The sequence below is a fragment of the Echinops telfairi genome, unplaced genomic scaffold (assembly GCF_000313985.2).
Source record: "Echinops telfairi isolate 266 unplaced genomic scaffold, ASM31398v2 ScPeMD7_2573;HRSCAF=3158, whole genome shotgun sequence".
NCBI classification, from domain to species: Eukaryota; Metazoa; Chordata; class Mammalia; order Afrosoricida; family Tenrecidae; genus Echinops; species Echinops telfairi.
Window position 1 is genome coordinate 7,573,120 of NW_022106471.1, and position 19,127 is coordinate 7,592,246.

The 19,127-nt window shown below is 41.1% G+C and overlaps 1 protein-coding gene across 3 annotated transcripts in view; it reads right to left on the bottom strand.

Annotated features, from left to right (window-relative positions):
- AFTPH (aftiphilin) overlaps positions 1 to 19,127 on the bottom strand; it is a 77,966-nt gene that overhangs the window by 58,350 nt on the left and 489 nt on the right. The gene's annotated exons all lie outside the window — the stretch shown is intronic.

The window sequence follows — 19,127 nt, forward strand, 5'->3', positions numbered from 1 at the left end:
TAGGAAGTCCTTTATCAATATTAATATGACACAGAGGAGTGAGGCAACAGTCCAGAAATCCAGTAGCAATCAGAAGTGGACCTCTGAGCCTGTTAGATTAGCAGTGAGGGTGCCCAGGTAGAAAATGGTGACGGTGATTCAATATTAACCTGTCACTAGAAAGGTGGCATGGTGGTTATGCATTGGGCTGCGATCACATGGCTCGCTATTTGAAACCATCAGCTCCCTACATGACAGAAAGATGGGGTTTTCTACTTCCATAACAGTTACAGTCTCGGAAACTCACAGGGGCAGTTCTATCCTGCCCTATAGGGTTGCTCTCAGTCAACATCGACTCAATGGAAGTGTGTTTTTTTATTTTTTAGAAGGGCTTCCAGTCTCAAGTCTGAAGTGTGTAATGGAACAAGAGACATTGAACAACTGTGGTCATGAGACATGGTGGGTTTGGAAAGACAAAGGACTGGGCAAATGTTCTCTGAGATTGTTTGGCCATTTGAAATATTGTTTTTCAGAAAAAACAAAGTTGGAGGACTTAAACTATCAGATTTCAAGAACTAATATCCAGAATATATCATGGACTCCTAAAAGTATCAGTGAGACACAACCAGTATCTCAAAAAAAATGACGACTATGTGAAAAGGTACTTCACCAAAGAGGATATTCAAATGGGCAATAAGCATCTGAGAGGCTATCAGGGAAATGGTCATTAAAACCACAATAATATGTCACTTCTCAATCACCAGAAAAATCACACTGGAAACTGTCAGTGCCCAGCCATGTTCTGGCCAAATGTGGATCCACTCAGTTCTGCACCCACGGGCCACTTCACCGTCCTGCTTCATCCGCTGGCCGCTGTGGTAGTCTCCAGTTAGCATCTGACCCATGGTTTTGAGTTGGACTGGGCTTTCTTTTTTTTTTTTTAACATTTTATTAGGGGCTCATACAACTGTTATCCCAATCCATACACACATCAATTGTGTAAAGCGCATTTGTACATCGTTTCTCAAAACATTTTCTCTCCATTTAAACCCCCGACATTAGGTCCTCATTTTTCCCCTCCCTCCTCGCTCCCCCCTCCCACGTGAGCCCTTCATAGTTTATAAATGGGTATTTTGTCATATCTTGCCCTGTCCGACGTCTCCCTTCATCCACTTTTCGGTCGTCTGTCCCCCAGGGAGGAGGTCACACACAGTTCCATGTAATCGGTTCCCTCTTCCCTACCCATTCTCCCTTTAGGACTGGGCTTTCTTGATATAAGTTTCTTTCTTAATAATTTTATTGGGAGATCTTAAAGATATTATAACAATCCGTAATTCAATTAGATCAAGCATAATTGTACAATTGCTACCACCATCAGTTTCAAAACATTTTCTGACCCCCTCCCCAGAAGAATGTAACACAGAGAACAGCACTGAAGATACAGGTGCGAATTAAGAGGAAGAGACAGAGAAACAGAGAGAACATCATTACGGCCCACACTAAGACCTGGGATGACATTCCTGTTTGGAGCAGTCAATGAACAGGGAGGAATCTGGGGCCGGCCCCACCAAGAGACACAATGTTCCATCACTGACCCATAGCACTACAGGGAACAACACTGGAGACACTTCGGAAAATGTACCCGTCTGCCCCACACACAGCGGGGCGGGGGTGGGTGGGAGGATGCAAAGGGAGTGCAACAGGGCAGCAAAGTAGCCAAATTCCCAAGTAATCCTGAAAATAGACTTCTGACTTGGGTGGTGATGGTGGGGGGGTAGGGTTTGGCCCCTCATCAGACCCGATTGGAAAACACTCATAAGGTTCAGCAGACAGATCAGATCTGGAACTATCTTTTTTTTTTTCCCCACCATATGTCTACCTAAATAAGATAGGCAGGGCAAATAATCCAGAGGAGAAAACAATGGTCCAAGGGGGACATGGGAGAGGATGGGGGCGGGGGAGGGAGTGTGGAGCCAACAAACTCAGTAATGAGGAAACAATAAGAGATCTAAAAATGATAGCTAGGAGGCCTGGTAGAGTTTGATCAAGTGCAATGTATCCTAGAGGAATTACTGAGAGCTGAGTGGAAGGTGAGCATGATAGTGGGACAGGAGGAGTGTAAAAGGAAATAGAGGAACGAAGTAGGGAGCAAAACCTATTTATACAGGTATACTTATAGGCATGTATATATATTAATTTATAATGAAAGGGATAGAGGCCAATGTATATATATTAAGTATTAAGATAGCAGACGGACTTTGAGCCTCTATTCAAGGCCTCCCTAAACACAAGAACACTTTGTTCTAAGAACCTGACCCTCTTTGCTACTCACCTTCCTGACATGATCACTGAAGACAAATGGGTGCATAAGCAAATGTGGTGAAGAACGTGGATGGTGTCCAGCTATCAAAAGATATAGCACCAAAAAAAAAAAAAAGATATAGCATCTGGGGTCTTAGACTGGAAGTTACACAAGCAGCCATCTAGCAGGGAAGCAAATAAGCCCACATGGAAGAAGCACACCAGACTCTGTGATCGTAAGGTGTTGTTGGAATTAGGTATGAAAAGATCCAAAACATCAATTATATCGCTGCGAATGAAGGGGGCTGGAGTGGAAACCCAGAGCCCATCTGTCAACAACTGGACATCCCCCATAGAAGGGTTACAAGGAAGGGACAATTCAAACAGGGTGCAGTATAGCACCAATGAAACACATCATTCCTCTAGTTCCTGAATGCTTCCTTACCCCCACCCCATGACCCAGTTCTGCCTTACAAATCCGGCTAGACCGGAATACACACATTGGTACAAATAAGAGATCTCGACAAATGGAATTCAGTACAGATAAAACCCTCAGGAACAGTAGTGCTACTATGAAGGTAGGGGGGTGTGGGGAGAGGGAAGAGGGAGCAAGGGAGAACCCACCACAAGGTTGGATATAAAGCCTACCCCCCAGGGGGACAAATAACAGAAATGTGGGTGAAGGGAGACAACAGACAGTGTAAGACATGAAATAACAACAACACTATATAATTGATTAAGGATTCAAGAGGGTGGGAGGGTGGGGGAAAAAAGAGGAGTTAATACCAAAGGCTCAAGTAGAAACAAAATGTTTTGGAAATGTTGATGGCAACATATATACAAGTGTGCTTAATACAACTTAATGATGGATTGTTATAAGATTTTAAGAGCCTCCCAATAAAATGATTAATTAAAAAAAGTACATTTTATTTCTTCTTGAACTCTTTGATATAAGCTCCCTTTTCTCCCCAGATTCTTTCTTGATATAAAGTTCTATCACACACACACACACACACACACACAGTGTCATTGGTTTTATTTCTCTAGAAAATTCATCCTAACACAACTACCACAGACATAATGTTTGAAAGATGACAGGTACACAAAAGGCTATTGTATAATTCCATTGATATGAAGTTCAAAGTAGGCAAAACCAATTTTTGGAGGTAAATCAGAATAGTGGTCACTTATAAGGGGCAGGACACTGACTGGAAGGGGCATAAAGGAGTCTGTAAGTGTTGATGTGACTTCTTGATGTGGGTTATAGTTACACACACACATTTGTAAAATGTTACAAGTATACATTAAGATTTATGTACTTATTGTATGCATATACCCATAAAAACCATAAAAAGTGAAACACTAAGGGTGTGCAACAGAACAGTAAGGGGAGCAGAGCAAGGAAGTCCCCAAGGAATACCAAAAACAGACTTTGAGGCCAGGGTGTGGCACCCCATCAGACTCCATCAGAAAACACTCCGAAAGGTCAACAAACAGACCTTGAACTATTTACAGACTTTTCTTTTTTGTGTGTGTCATCGAATTTTGTTCCTGTTGTTTTCTTTTGTTGCTTTGTTTTGCTCTATCTTGTTTTTTGTGCATATTATTATCATCTCTGTAGGTCTATCTAGATAAGATAGGTGGGATAAACAATCTAGAGGAGAAAAAAACAGACCGATGGTTCCAGGGGGACATGGGAAAGGGGGAGGGGGAAAGGAAGTGGGTTAACAAACCAGGGGACAAGGGAACAACAAGGGATCCAAAATCGCTGGTGAGGAGGGTATAGGAGGCCCGGTTAGGGCTTGATCAAGGGCAATGTAACCACGAGATTCTTACTGAAACCCAAGTGAAGGCTGAGCATGATAGTGGGACAAGAGGAGAGTAAAAGGAAATACAGGAAAGAACTAGGAAGCAAAGGACATTTATAGAGGTCTAAATATAGGCATGTACATATGTAAATATATTTACTGTATATACTTGTGTATAAGCCGAGACTTTCAGCACATTTTTAATGCAGTTTTTGTGGTAAAATTAAGTGCCTCAGCTGATATTCAGGTTGGCTTATACGTGAGTATATACAGTATATATGACAATGGGGAAATAGATCTATGTACATATATTTGTAGGTTCAGTATTAAGGTAGCAGATGGACATTGGATTTCTACTCAAGTACTCCCTCAATGCAAGAACACTTTGTTCTAATAACCTGGCATTCTGTGATGCTCACCTTCCCCACATGATTGCTAAAGACAAAATGTGTGCATAAGCAAATGTGGTAAAGAAAGCTGATGGTGCCAGCTATCAAAAGATATAGCATCTGGAGTCTTAAAGGCTTGAAGCTAAACAAGCGGCCATCTAGCTGAGAAGCAACAAACCTCACATGGAAGAAGCACACTAGCCTGTGTGATCATGAGGTGTAGATAGGCTCAGGTATCAGGCATCAAAGAACAAAAATCTTATCATTGTGAATGAGGGGGAGTGCAGAGTGGAGACCCAAAGTCCATCTGTAGGCAACTGGACATCCTCTTACAAAAGGGTCATGGGGAGGAGACGAGCCCGTCAGGGTGTACATAGCACCGATGAAACAACTTTCCTCTAGTTCTTTAATGCTTCCTTCCCCACACTATCATGATCCCAGTTCTACCTTACAAATCTGGCTAGGCCAGAGGATGTACACTGGTATAGGTAAGAGCTGGAAACACATGGAATCCAGGACAGATAAAGCCCTCAGGACCAATAATGAGAGTAGAGATACCAGGAGGGTACAGGAAAGGTGGGGGGAGAAAGGTGGAACTGATCACAATGATCTACATGTAACCCCTTCCCTGGGGGACCAACAACAGAAAAGTGGGTGAAGGGCGACATTGGACAGTGTAACACATGAAAATAATAATAATAATTTATAAATTATCAAGGATTCATGAGGGAGGGAAGGTGGGAGAGGGAGGGAGGGAGGGGAAAATGAGGAACTGATATCAAGGGCTCAAGTAGAAACTGTTCTGAGAATGATGATGGCAACGAATGTACAAATGTGCTTGACACAATGGATGGATGAATGGATTGTGATAAGAGGTGTACAAGCCCCAAACAAAATGATTAAAACAAACAAACAAACAAATAAAACCATCACCAAAAAAAAGCTCTCAGAAATCAACATACTTAGATTAAGAGCAACTACTAGGGGATGAATATAAGGCTATATACATAGATATACATATATTATTATGCAAAATAATCTTCTTTTTCTTACTTATAGCTTGCCTAATTCTGAGATTTAAGGCAATACATATAGGTATGTATGCCTCAAGAGACAGCCTGGTAAAAGCAAAAGATTTTGGATTTGGCGTCAGATTTTTTAAGCTCAGATTCCAGATTCACCCTTTACAAGTTACAAGGTCTTACTCTTTAAAACATGCTTCTTCATTTAAAAATAAGTGTGTGTGTGTGGGGGGGGCGTGTGTGAGGGGGGGCGGTGGGGGCGGAACTTCCAGCCCCTCCCTCTCAATGCTGCTATGAAGACTATATATAAATTCTGTTCCTAACACACACGGACCACTCAGTAAGCTTAATACCACCTTTTAACCTTTACTAGGTCTGGCTCATATCATAATCTACTTAACAAAATCTAAGTCAATGTTTGCTTAATCGACACAGATTCACATGACTGAATATATTTGACGACTACAGAGTAGCTTATTTAAGAAAAATACTCTTATCACTGCCAAGGATACCCAAAACTGACTTTTTGGTTAGTTTTTATAACCAATCCCTAAGAATATGAACCTTCACAGATAGAGGTAAATTATAAAATGACATAGGCTTGGGGGTAGAGTGGGTGATAAACCAAATCTGAAGTTCAAGCTTGAAGGAGTATGACTAAAATTTCTGAACTGAGGAGACGAGTCTATTAGAAGATCGGGGTTTTGACTTGGAATAGAAAAATGCAGCCCCGACATTCCTATCAGCACCTTGAAGTAAACCAGGTATAGCTATTAGCCAGTTAGAGGTAAGACCATCAGCACAAAGGTTTCTCCGTAGGTATCTGGTTGGAATAAAAGAGATTCTGCAGTTTGCCCTGCATATTCTTCTAAGCTAGTTAATCCCTACTGCCCATCCTTTCTCCATCTACCTTCTTTACAAAGTACCACCCAACCTAAAAGGCCTTGGGCTTGCTCACCTTTGGTGCTGCTGGTAGTGGGTCTCTAAGTAAAAGGCCTCTAGGAATCACCTGGAATCAACCATCAAGGTTTCTTATAGACAAGTGAAAAGCTTTTAAAACACACTGTTGACGAACAAGTGAATAATTGACATCTTTTACAGGGCAGTAGCCCAACATCAATTTGTATATCATTTCTCAAGGCCAGATAAATAAGCCTAGCATATACAACCCAGCTTTATGGCGAATACTTCACCTCAAACTTTCTTTAAAGGGGCTGGGGTGGGTGAAGTGGAGAAGGGAAACACAGCAGGTGTCTATGGTATGCAGCTTTGATTCTGGCCAGGCACTCCTGGCTACCTTTCTTGAGAGCCTGCCCTACAGATTTCAGACTGACCCCAGCTAGCTCCTAAAGTAAAGGTGATCACCCTTAAAAAGCTAGCCTACCAAAAGTGACAGCTAAATTTTGTCTTCCTGTTTTTGATATAAAAAAGTCACAAGAGTTCACCTATCATATATACACAATGTCAATGCCAACATGAGCTGAAACACATGCACTCTTCAAGTGCCAATTACCTTGTTAAACAGCGCAATAATGTTTTATAAAAGCTGTTTTTTTTAAATCCCCATGGGAAAACCTTTTATTGTAATACTGTTTTTTATCATTTTTTTTTACACGAATCCATCATAAGACATTTTATAGTTGTGGTAGTCATCTACTCTGGTGTCAATTTATGGATTAAGAGTGTAGGGGTGGAGTCTATGCTGTCAATCTGGAGATAGCCAATGAGACTTCTGTGTGGGCATAACCTCCTGAGAATTCCGGGAAATCTGGTACTTCCTCCTTGGAGGTGGAAGACACTTCTCTCTCTCTGCTACACCCTGAGAGACATTGCAAAAGACAAGACACAAGGATGCAACCAGACCTCAGAAGCCGGAGATGCCACAGAGAGACAGACCCCTGCCAGCACTGAGATGCTTACAACACCACTGAACCCAAAGACTTTCTACCCACTGGTTTGTAATTGTCCTGCATTTGGCTTCATTGCAGGTGTTTCGTGAATCTGAAGAGGACTTTATAGATTGGTATGGGACATATGGGCTAATATCAGACTTATGACCTTGGACTGGACTGGTTTGGGATGTTTTCTCCATGTTCAATTGCTCTTGTATATAAATCTTCTTATACACGTGTGTCCATGGATTTGTTTCTCTAGTCTACCCAGATTAACACAATTGTTTAGTTTGAATAGCATGACAGGAAAAATTAAAGAAGATAAATAAAAACCCTAGACACAGCTTTGGCTTATGCTTATTAAATCAACTGACCATATTTGAGTGTTCACTAGCCGTTTCTCTTGGAATGGTATAAATGACACTGGATGACTAATGATAACAAGGGCAACCAAGCAGAAGCAGCAGATGCATTCGTCCTTGAAAAACATTTTCTCCCTTTTACTCCTGCTGCTTGGGTCGTGGCAGAAGAAAAGAGCCACTTATTCCCCACCATGACACCCCTGAAACTTTACAACAAAATCAGTATCTACAAGGCAGACATTACCTCAACTTCATGTCCCTACACTAAAATTCTGTCTAAGGATACTATCTGTTTTCACCTTCTTGTTTTCCTTCTCGATTTCTTGCTAGGGGGCTCTTTTGAGTTCTTCCATTACTTCAGTCCTTCCAGGCTCAAGACTTCTATCCCTAAAATATGAACTGAAGCAAAGCAAGGCCCCTCCCATCTGTGCCCTTCCTAGCTCTGCTTCCTCTCCACATCAAGCATCTTTCTTGAAAGGGCCTTATCTATTCAGTATCTCCACTTCCTAGCCTCCATCCCTCTGGATCCCAAACCCAACACAATCTGGTATCCATGCTACCACTCCAATGAAACGGCTTCTGCAAGAATTTCTCTACTTGATTTCCAAAGACCAAAAGGTTGTGCAGTCATAGGCCTCTGTTGTTTACCCCCACACTCCCCAAGGCTTGGCTCACAGAAAGGATGGAAGATATTACTATTGTTCTTACAGTGACCACTTGAAATCTTCCCTTCTCCCCACCTTCCAGGCCAGAACCCTTCATCTGGCCTTCTAGTGAACCATCAAATAAGTTGGGAAATACCCAAGTTCGATCAAGGGGCATGATCTAAGAGAGGCTGGCTTGAAATGTGATGAATGTGAAAGAAAACAAATCCATCGTGCTGCAATCCATCTTAAGAAGGAATATGCTAACGCGGGAGCAATTGATAGGAAACCTCGCTGGGGAAAAAAAACAGCTAAACAACACAAATCTGTTAGTGTGTTTGGACAGATGAGCTAACCTGAATCTCTGCTTTGATTCAAAGCAATTCCTCAGCCTAAGTGGAGGTGTCAGCCACCAGAGCGTGGTGCGACTGTGCTTGGGGAAAGTCCAAGTGCTTTCCCTATTGTGAGTTCTCTGCCCCATGAACACTCTTTAGGGCTTCATGTAAATTTCCCCATAGAAGATTTTGCAATACACTGCCATGAATAGCTGACATGCTTTAAAAGAAATTTCTCACTGTAAACGTTTTAATTAGCATTCTGGTCGAGGCTGATGATTTCAACCTCAAGATCCCAGGACACAGCACCCCCCCCCCCCACACACACACACACACACACACACACACACACTCCCCTAAAGAAGTCTATGTTGTGGCCTTTCAAAACTAAGGACACCACTCTAGTATGAACTAAAAGGTCTACCTTGGCATGCCCTTGGCAGCTGTCCTCTAATGCTACTCTCAAATGCTGACCACAGAGAGACTCACTTCTTGGGATAAGAAGAGGCTAGGAAAGGTCAAAAACCTGCAACCAAATGCAGTTAGAATCCAATGACCCGAGCAGACAATGTTCTAAATAACCTGTAAACCACATACTGGGCCTTAAAATACGCACATGGGCCATCAGCTTTACTATTCCAATTATATCTTTGCCAGGTACTACGAGTTTTACTTCACTTTGTTGTTCCTTGACTGCCTATCACCTGCGAGAGGAAGATGACCAGACAGCTGAGATGGCAGAAGGAAAGCAGACTATGACCCAGGCTTAAAAACAGCCGTAGATGATCCACAGATAACAACCGTGGGGGAGGGGGTGTGCAGAAGGGAGACAATAAAGTAAAAGGGCATTTTCTGTATCTGAAGAATAAAATACTTTGAAACAGTGTGCATGAATGTACAGGTATGTGTTTATGGGCAGGATATGCGGCTAATGAGTCTCCTTATGCTGATAACCTCATGCAAACTATGGAAAGAATTCCTGTGGCAAACAGATTATTAGTTGGTTGACCTTTTCTGGTATTTTTACTTGGTTTAAAGTTTTACTTTTTCCTGGGAGTTGGAAAGATAACAGGGAAATCGTTGGAAAGACTAACGGGGGAATATAGTACTTGTAAAGTACCATCTATCTTTGGCTAGGAAGCATTTGAAAATTAGCCTGTCATATAAATATTGCTCAACCTCTTTTTCCCTCATGACCCACAGAAAAATATTTTACCTGATAACCCAACACATATACATATTTTTTAAAGTTTCACCAAATAGTATTTAGCGTTATTCTCTGCATACTTTGATATTTTTAGTTCTATTTCTTTTTCTTCAAAGTTGGCCATGATCCTCAAAGCTTATTTTACAAATCAGAAATAAGTCAGAATCTAAAATATACAAAACTAACATAAAGAAGATTAAAAAATTTAGAGAAAACAATTCAAACTCAAAGTCAATTCCTCCCCAAACATGATTTGTACTTCTGAGTTAGGGAAAGAGTTGGCTAGGTTCACAAAGGTGCTGTAAATAATTTTTTTTTTAAATGAGGCTGTGAGATTTGTCCCTGAAAACACAACACAAAACCAACAACCCTGAGCTTGTGACTCTTGTGTAAGTGACTTCACAGAGGGCATGCTATGCACATCTACAGCATTTCTACTCTCTGGATGGCTCAAGTCATCAACTCTTCTCAGAGCAAAACTGTACAGAAATTAACTCGTTTTATAGGCTTGTGGTCATTGATTAAAGTTTACTTCAAGCAGCAAAATAAAATTTCAAAATATTTTCTATAAAAAGTCTTAACACAGAACTTGTGTTGATAATACCGGTATGTCCACAGTAATGACAAGACTGTTTGCATGCATAAACTTTAATCAAGGTTAGTCTACCTCACAACAATACAAAAATCTTTTCAATCGATTTCCTCTAAACCTACTTAGTGTTTCCAGCATAGGTGAAAACAGGCCTGCTTTTAAAACAAAGACCCAGATTTCTAATTAAATATTTCCTTAATCTTGTGCTTACAAGGACAAACTACACTGTTAAATTACATTAACTGAATGAATTAAGTAGTCTAATAAAATGACAGTATTTCTTTTGTTATTTATAAAACAGTATAGAAATAATTGAAAAAGTCTTTTTCTTTACATTCTTACTATCCTCAATCTAGGAAGCAAGCCACTTTAAAGGCTAAAAAGTTTGAAAGCACACATTACACAAAACAAAAACTTTTCAAAACTTCTTAAAATGTGCACTTTCAGAAGGCATATGTTACCGATAGGGCAAAGTGTCTAAAACACCGTACACATTTTTAAGCTTTTCTGAAAAGGCACTCTTCTGGCTCTTCTTACCCATTATACCCATTCGCCTTCTCCAATGGCTCTGCTACTTCTGCTTACCTCATAAATGGTTTTGGTGTCCCTATAGTCTTATCCTTCATAATCGACCTGATTTTCATATAGTATATAAAGATCGTGCGGCGGGACTGTCAGACCTCCCTAATTTCTTAAAGGTGGAGAAAATCAAGATCAACAGCCCAAGGCTGATTCCTATGAGGCAGAGTCAGTCATACCTCCCTCCACCCTCTCACTTTTTTTGTTTTGTTTTGTTTTAAACACCAATCATCCCACACAACTCCGTGGGAGTTTGATAATTCATTGGAAAGGCTACTTGGAATTAACAAACAGTATTCACCACTCTGGGGTTTATTAGGAAGTAAACATTATATTTCAGGTTCAGGAATGACCCAGGATACAGTTCTTGGAGCTTCTTTGCCATGGTCATAGGTGGGTCTCTCTTTGGTACTCAGCTACAATAGGGCAAATATAACAAAGCCCTTCAGCTACACTGATGAGTGCCCAGAAGGACCCTACTTTACCAGTAAGTCTTGGCCCAAAGGTAGTCAGCTTTCTCTGGCCCTGTGGGTTGACTTCTGTTGTGTCACACTGGTCTCTTGGTTTTGCTGCCACCGTATCTCTGAAGATGCTTCTCACTGCCTGTGCTGTCTCTGTTATTACATCTGTCTTCTGGGTCTAGGAAGTTCCTAATGCGGGGGGCAAGGGGGGGGGGTCCTAAGGATCTGATCTGATCTCCTGTATTGGTGGCAGCAGGATGGCAAACTGACTAATGACCTCATTAGGGTTCCATACACTTTATCCACATGGTCTCACTCCCATAAGAGTACCATGTCCTTATTTAAATGCATTATTAGCAAACTATCAAATCTCCTTGATGGGCCACAAATACCTTATTTGCATAGTTCTAGCCAATCATTTAAGAAGCCTTGAAGGGACTGTTGGGTAAATGTTGGACTACTAACTGTAAGACAAGTGGTTAAAACCCACCAGCTAGTCAGTCCCTGGGAGAAAGATGAGGCAGTCTGCTTCCATGAAGATTTATATCAGGTATCAAGTTTTCTGTAAAGACTGGGAAAGTGAGACCACCAATAGGGCACAATGAGTTAAAATCAACTTGATAGCAAAGGATTTTAGGGGAGGGGGCTTGTGTGTTAATAAGGAGCCCTCAATGGACTGCCAATCACAAAATCTCAAGGCTGGAGGTATGGACCCACCAGTTGCTTCTCAGGAGAAAGATTATGCTGTCAGCTCTGTAAAGATTTATAGTGTTGGAAACTCTATATATGGTCACTATGAGTTGAAACAGATGAGGGCAGTGGGTTTAGCTTTGGTTATTAGCTAAAAAATATCCAAAACTATTTGTTTATTCCCCTTTTGACACTCACTTACATAAATATATAACTTAAGCATTATAAAATAGTTAGAAAAATAATGTACTAAATATATATAATATATATACTAAGTATACATACTAAAATATATTCTATACAGAGAGAAATTTTTCAACTGATCTATGCATTATTTTTTCTTAAAAATTTTTAAAAATCATTTTTATTGGGGGCTCATACAACTCTTCTCACAATCCATACATACATCCATTGCGTCAGCACATTTGTACATTTGCTGCCCTGATCATTCTCAAAACATTTGCTTTCTACTTGAGCCCTTGGTATCATCTCCTCATTTACCCCCCTCTCTCCCTGCTCCCCACTCCCTCATGAACCCTTGATAATTTACAAATTATTATTATTTTGTCATATCTTACACTGTCTGGCGTCTCCCTTCACCCATTTTTCTGTTGTCCACCCCCCAGGAAGGAGGTTCATTATTTTTTAGACATAGCTACTGAAAACCAAAGCCTTAGGAAAATAAATTAACATTTCAGATGCAGTGTGACTGTAGAAATACTTTATCTGTAAGGATTCCAGATCAATTTAGTAAACTGGTTTTATTAAGATTGCAATATTACAATCTTTTGACAATCCTACAACTATTGCAAATATTGCAATCTTACAACTGGAAGTCTGGCTTTGAAAGTACCATACTAGCATTTTAAGACTAGTGTAAGACATGACAAAATAATAATAATTTATAAATTATCAAGGGTTCATGAGGGGGGGCAGAGAGGGAGGGGGAAAAATGAGGAGCTGATACCAAGGGCTCAAGTAGAAAGCAAATGTTTTGAGAATGATGATGGCAACAAATGTACAAATGTGCTTGACACAATGGATGGATGTATGGATTGTGGTAAGAGTTGTATGACCCCACAATAAGTGATTAAAAAAACAAAACAAAAAAAGCCAAACCAAAACAAAAGAGAATAGAAATATCATACCATAGGAAGGAGCTCATTTGTTGCTGATAGAAGCAGAAATGTTCATTTTAATTATCATAAGATGAATCTGTTAGAACTACAGGTTTTCTCACTTATTGCTATGTGTTTTGTTGGGTGTTTTATCTTCTCCCCCCTCCCGTTAGTATAAAGGAGCCCTGGTGGCACAATGGGCAAGTGTTGGACTGCTACCCATCAGCAGTTAGAAACTGCAGGAGAAAGCTGAGGCTTTCTATTTCAGTAAAGAGTTACGAGAAAGTCTTTTCTGAGGTTTGAAGTTTGTGAGTACAAATGGAGGTCTTCACTTTTACCAGGGATGGGGCCAACAATTATTGTGCTCAGTTGGAAGTTCGAATCCACCCAGAGGTGTCTAAGAAAAAAAAAAGCCCTAACAACTTATTTTTGACAGAACAGCCACTGAAAATCCTATGAAGCACAGTTCTATTTGCCATGCGTTAGAACTGACTAGATGGCAGCTGGTTCACTCTCATCATATTCTCCCTCCAGAGGGAGGAAGCATGTCTGATGCCAGCCTGTGGTAATCAATCTGGGAACTGGAGGTCTGATATTGCCCCCACACCATTTCCTCACATCCCATCTTCTAACTGGTGACTAGTGTGTGTGGAAATGAAGCCTTGGTATTTGTAGTATACTAGCATATCATTGGCAAATTGGAGTCATTTACTTTTTCTTTTCCAATTCTTATGTCTATTTTTCCTTGTAGACTGTGCTCGCTAATGCCTCCGACACATGTAATAATGATGGTGACAATAAGCATCTAATGTCCTCCCCACTTAATTAAGCTGCTAATTTTATAGTTAAGGTGATAGGTTTTGTCATTTCACAGAGCTATCTAATTTAAGTGGCTGTTTTAAAAAAAATCAGATATGAAAGTTTAAAATGCCTTTTCAGTATTTATGAAGGAATCTACACAATTTCCTTTTGACACATTAATATAGCAAGGAGCTCTGGTGGCACTGTAGGTTAGACATTGGGCTGCTAACCACAAGATCAGTGGTTCAAACCCATCAGCTGCTCCTTAGGAGAAAGATGAGATTGTATGCTACGATTAAAATTTACAGTTTTGGAAATTCTACACAGTTTTGAGTCATAGTTAACTCAATGGCAGTGCCCCAAGGATGCCCAAACTGGCCTGTTGAGGTGGTACAAATTGAACAGTGCAGAATTCTTCAGGGATGCACCAGAGATGCAAACACTGCCTTTAGAGAAGTGTACAGCCCTAGATGTAGGACAGGTCGAGAAGTGAAAGCTTCCTATTTTGATATTTTAGTTTATCAAGGTTTCTATGACTTTACAGTAACACTTTTTGACTTACGAAGGACAGTAAGTTGGAAATACAGGTTGTTAGGCATTTTTACCTTTTCAGGGGAGTTTTCCTCTGCAAACATTCTGAGTTTAGCAATGGAGGATTATCAGGTGTCAACTCAAAGAACTGACCCACCACTTCTCACCACCTCTACTGCTACCATCTTGATTCAGGTCATTGCCATCTGTTACCTCCATCACGACCTCCTAACTGAATCTTCTTGCTCCTACAACTGCACTCTTAATCTATTTTCTGTGCAGCAGGCAGATAGATCGTGTTAAAAGCACAGATCATGTCACACCTCCATGCAGCAATGGCTACTCAGCAATGTCTTCCATCTCACAATAAAAAGCCAGTTATTAGAATTCTTACAGCAATCCTACAACATTGCCTTCCACCCTCTAACTCAGAACTCACGACTGTTCCTCTTCACTTGTGGCCTCCTTGCTACCCTGGATTTCCCTTGACTACTCCAAAAGCTCCGGCCTACCACTCTTCCCTAGTCTTGGCTCTTCCTTCAGGGCTTAACCCTTCTCTGACCTCACACTCTATAAAACAGCAAGTTCTACCCCACCCTAAAGTCACATTTCCTCCATCTCTTTCCCTGCCCAGCACACCAACTCTATTCTTCTCTATAGATATCATATGCCGTTTCTTGGATTTACTTCATTGTGTGTCTTCGTGAGTGTGCCTGTGTAGACAAGAATCAAAGCTTTCTGAGAGCAGATTTTTCACTTTCTAATATGTTCATTTCAATATTGCTAGCACCCAGAACCAGTCCTGGAGTATAACAGGTATTCCAAAAACATGTGTTGTATTAAAAGAATGGAAGAGAATACCATAATATATAATATAAATGTCTGTATAAATGAACTTAGAGTGAATTTATTCTACTTTATGACTTCATTTCCCCTAGGACAGATCTGTGGGGAAAACCAACCCCACACCTATTCACTAATATAATGCTTGCAAATTAAGATTTGAGGCATGCAGGCAACCTTTAATTTATTAGCAATTTATCCCTGCAAGGTTTACCTTTGTAGTCATTTTGGAATAGAGGTGGTAATGACAGAAACAAGATGGGAGTCTAAATCTCCCATTTTACTTCTCTTTTCAATTCTCCCAAGCCAATGAGCAATGGTTTCATCCCACTTCCTTTTTCCTCTCTACCCAATAGGGTTACTGACCTTCTCCATATCCCATGGAGCAGATATAACCTACAGACCTTTGGGGCGTTGGGTTAGAGGTTGGGCTGCTAACTGCAGGGTCAGTAGTTCAAACCCACCAGCGGGTCCTGCAGGTGAAACATAAGGCTGTCTGCTCCAATAAAGATGTATAGTCTCAGAAACCCTATGAAGGGTCATTATGAGTTGGAATCAACTTAACGGCAGTTGGTTTGGGTTTGCTGTTTTATATACATATACACACATACACTTTTGGATTTGGTTTTTATGAGTCACTGCTATAAGCTGAGAATAGACTCAATGGCAGTGAGGTGTTTTTGTTTTGTTTTTTTGAGAAGCCCTGATGGCTTAGTGGTTAAAGGCTTGGTTGCTAATTAAAAGGTGAGGGGTTCTAACCCACCAGCTGCTCTGTGAAAGACCAATGTGATAGTGTAGCCTTGGAAGCTCAATGAGGCTGTTCTACTCTGTGCTATAGGGTCGCTGTGATTGGAAAAAGACCAGATGGGAATGGGATTGTTGGTGGTGTTTTTTTTTTTAAGGAGTCCTGCCCTAGCCTAGAAAAGGGGAAGTTACTGAAAAGGGAACCTGGAGAAGGTGGTTCTTAGCTCAGATATTTTTAAGTGTGAGGCTCCTTTTATTTTAAAAGCAAATCAACACAAATTAAAATGTAGTCTTTCCCTGTCCTTTTAAAAGATATGCAAAGCTGACAATTTTTAATGTAACTGTTTAAAAGTTAAATATCTGACCCTTTGATCATGAAGGACCTCAACCAGACAACAATATCCAGGGGTAAAATGTAGCAGCTGTTATATCTTACTTAGCCTTTTGCCAAATCTGATTCTGATTTAAAAACAGAAAAGTTGAAAACCTATGGGTCCTTCCTATATCCCTTTCCTCCTCCAGTTCTCCAAAGGTTAACCTCAATTCGGACTGGGAGTTTATTTCCTGCACATTTTTATACTTTTACTACACATACTAGGATTTATAGGAAACATGGATTTGCATGTTTTAAAACTTTACATACACTAGTAGCATATTATATCCTGGCTCTGTCATTTACCAGCTGCTTGACCTTGGGCAAGTTATTTAACATCTCTGTGCCAGTTTCCTCTCTGAAAGACAGATATCACTACTTACTCTTAGAGGGTTGCTATGAGGTCTGAGAGTCAGAATCAGCTCGATGGCAGTGAGTTATAAGAGTTAAAAAATACATAAAAACACTTTAAAAGATATTTTGCTCATATAAAATAGTGTACATCATTGTTAACAATTATCTTAGAAAGTTGCAAAAAGTAGTGGTGCATGTGTGTATATGTAGAGGTTGATCACCAAAATGGCTTATGTAGATTCTGAATCATGTCAGATGTTTTCAAAATTGACCAAACATTAGAAATACGTATGACATTCAAGCTGGAAAGGCTACTTAAAGAGGAATTAGAAGTGCTAATCATGCAGGGGTGGGGGGTGGGGAAATGAATCCTTAAAAAGAAAAAAAAGCAACAACTAAGAATTGTAGGCCGAGGAGCCCTGATAGTACAGTGGTTGCCGGCTGACTGACTGGAGGGAGAAAAGGCCTGCGAGCAGCTCCAGTACAGATCACTAGGAAGCCTTCGGGAAGTTCAACTCTGACAGTCACTATGAGTAGGAACTGATTCAAAGATGCATAATTGTAGGCATCCTTAACTTGGAAGGTATGCATTTGATTAAAACAATTTACCTAAATATTTGGTAGCCTGCTTTTATGAGATTTGAGAGGTGGGAAGAAGGGAAGTGGGGTGGGGGTGGGGTGGGGGTGTGTGTGTGTTTCTCCTCAGTGAGATGTTGCTATTCAGACTTTTTGGCCTGTTGAGGGAAGGGAAGCACTTTTTATTTCATGAAATATGACAGATGACTTAGTACTCGGTCTTACTACTTTTCTGAATTAGTTTTTAACTAACTAGAAGCAGAACAAATTAAAATTTAAAGCAATGCTTTATAATAGGAATTACCTAGAATATTGGCTTTCCCAGAAAGACAACTGGATTCTGTAAAATGTATCCATGCAAATTAAGGGCACATGGTCTTCTTATTGATAAAGGATTCTCTTTAGAATAGTCTCTAGGTCAAAAGACAAGAAAATATCAAAACCCAAATGTCCCACATACTAAATTATTCCTAGTAAATTACTTTCAACAGCATTTTAAATATTCTAAACTCTGTCTACACAATTCAGTGGTGTCTTCATAGGCAAAATGTGGAAGACTAACAGGCTGCTTTTGTTAAACAAAGATACTTCTGTAAAGAACTAAAAATGACAACGACAAAAGTCAACAAAGTTGGGAGAGCATGCTTTTATCACATGTAGACAAACCGGGCTCTTTCAACAACACTGTGCTGGGGCATTTGTTCTTCCCTTAAAGCAAGTCTACAAGGTTAACTGACGACCACAATTAAATGTCACCTTCAAGAACGTTTTGTTTTGTTTTTCCGTCGTCCGAGAACGCAGGTAGAAGGGACCGCTTAATACAGCTGGAAAAGTTCAAAAGTAAAGTTCTACTTTTCTTCTCCGAAACCAAACACTTTAAAAGGGGGGCTACGTTTTGTTGGGTTTCACTTGCCACCCACCCACCCCTTCCTTTTGCCCCACTCCTCGGTTTAACACTTGCACGTCCCTCTTCTTCCCCCAGCTCAAACAGAAGATCGAGGGGGAAACCGAGCAACACCTTGTGTACGCCAAGAAGAACCCCCAAACGTGGCCATCCCCACTCTCCTCCGATGGTGAAAGGAGTCAGCCCGCTCACCCCGTACTCTGTGCCCTGCGTGCCCCAAGCGAGACGAGGCAGCTGCCAAGGTGAACACTCGGAGAACACGTTACGGCCCAACTTCCTAAACACAACCTAAGAAGGAGACCGGATTATTTCTTGCGGAGAGCAAGAAGGGCGCAGACAGATCCTCTCCGGGAGGGATGCCTGAGCTTGGGGCGCTCTCGCCTGTCAGTCAGTCGGAGGGTTCAAAATCCGCTGGCTTCCGAGACGCTGGCGAGCAGCGCGGTCCGGGAGCGGTCGGCCTGGGGCCTGAGGCGAGCGGGCGGTGTTTACACCTGTCACGAGGGCGGGGAGAGAGGAAGAGGAAGCCCCAGCTGAGCCCCAAACTTCTCCACAGCTCCCGGGAGGGCGCGGGCTGCGCCGAGCGGCGGGCAGGTGGGAGCCGCGGAGGAGTGGTTCACACTTC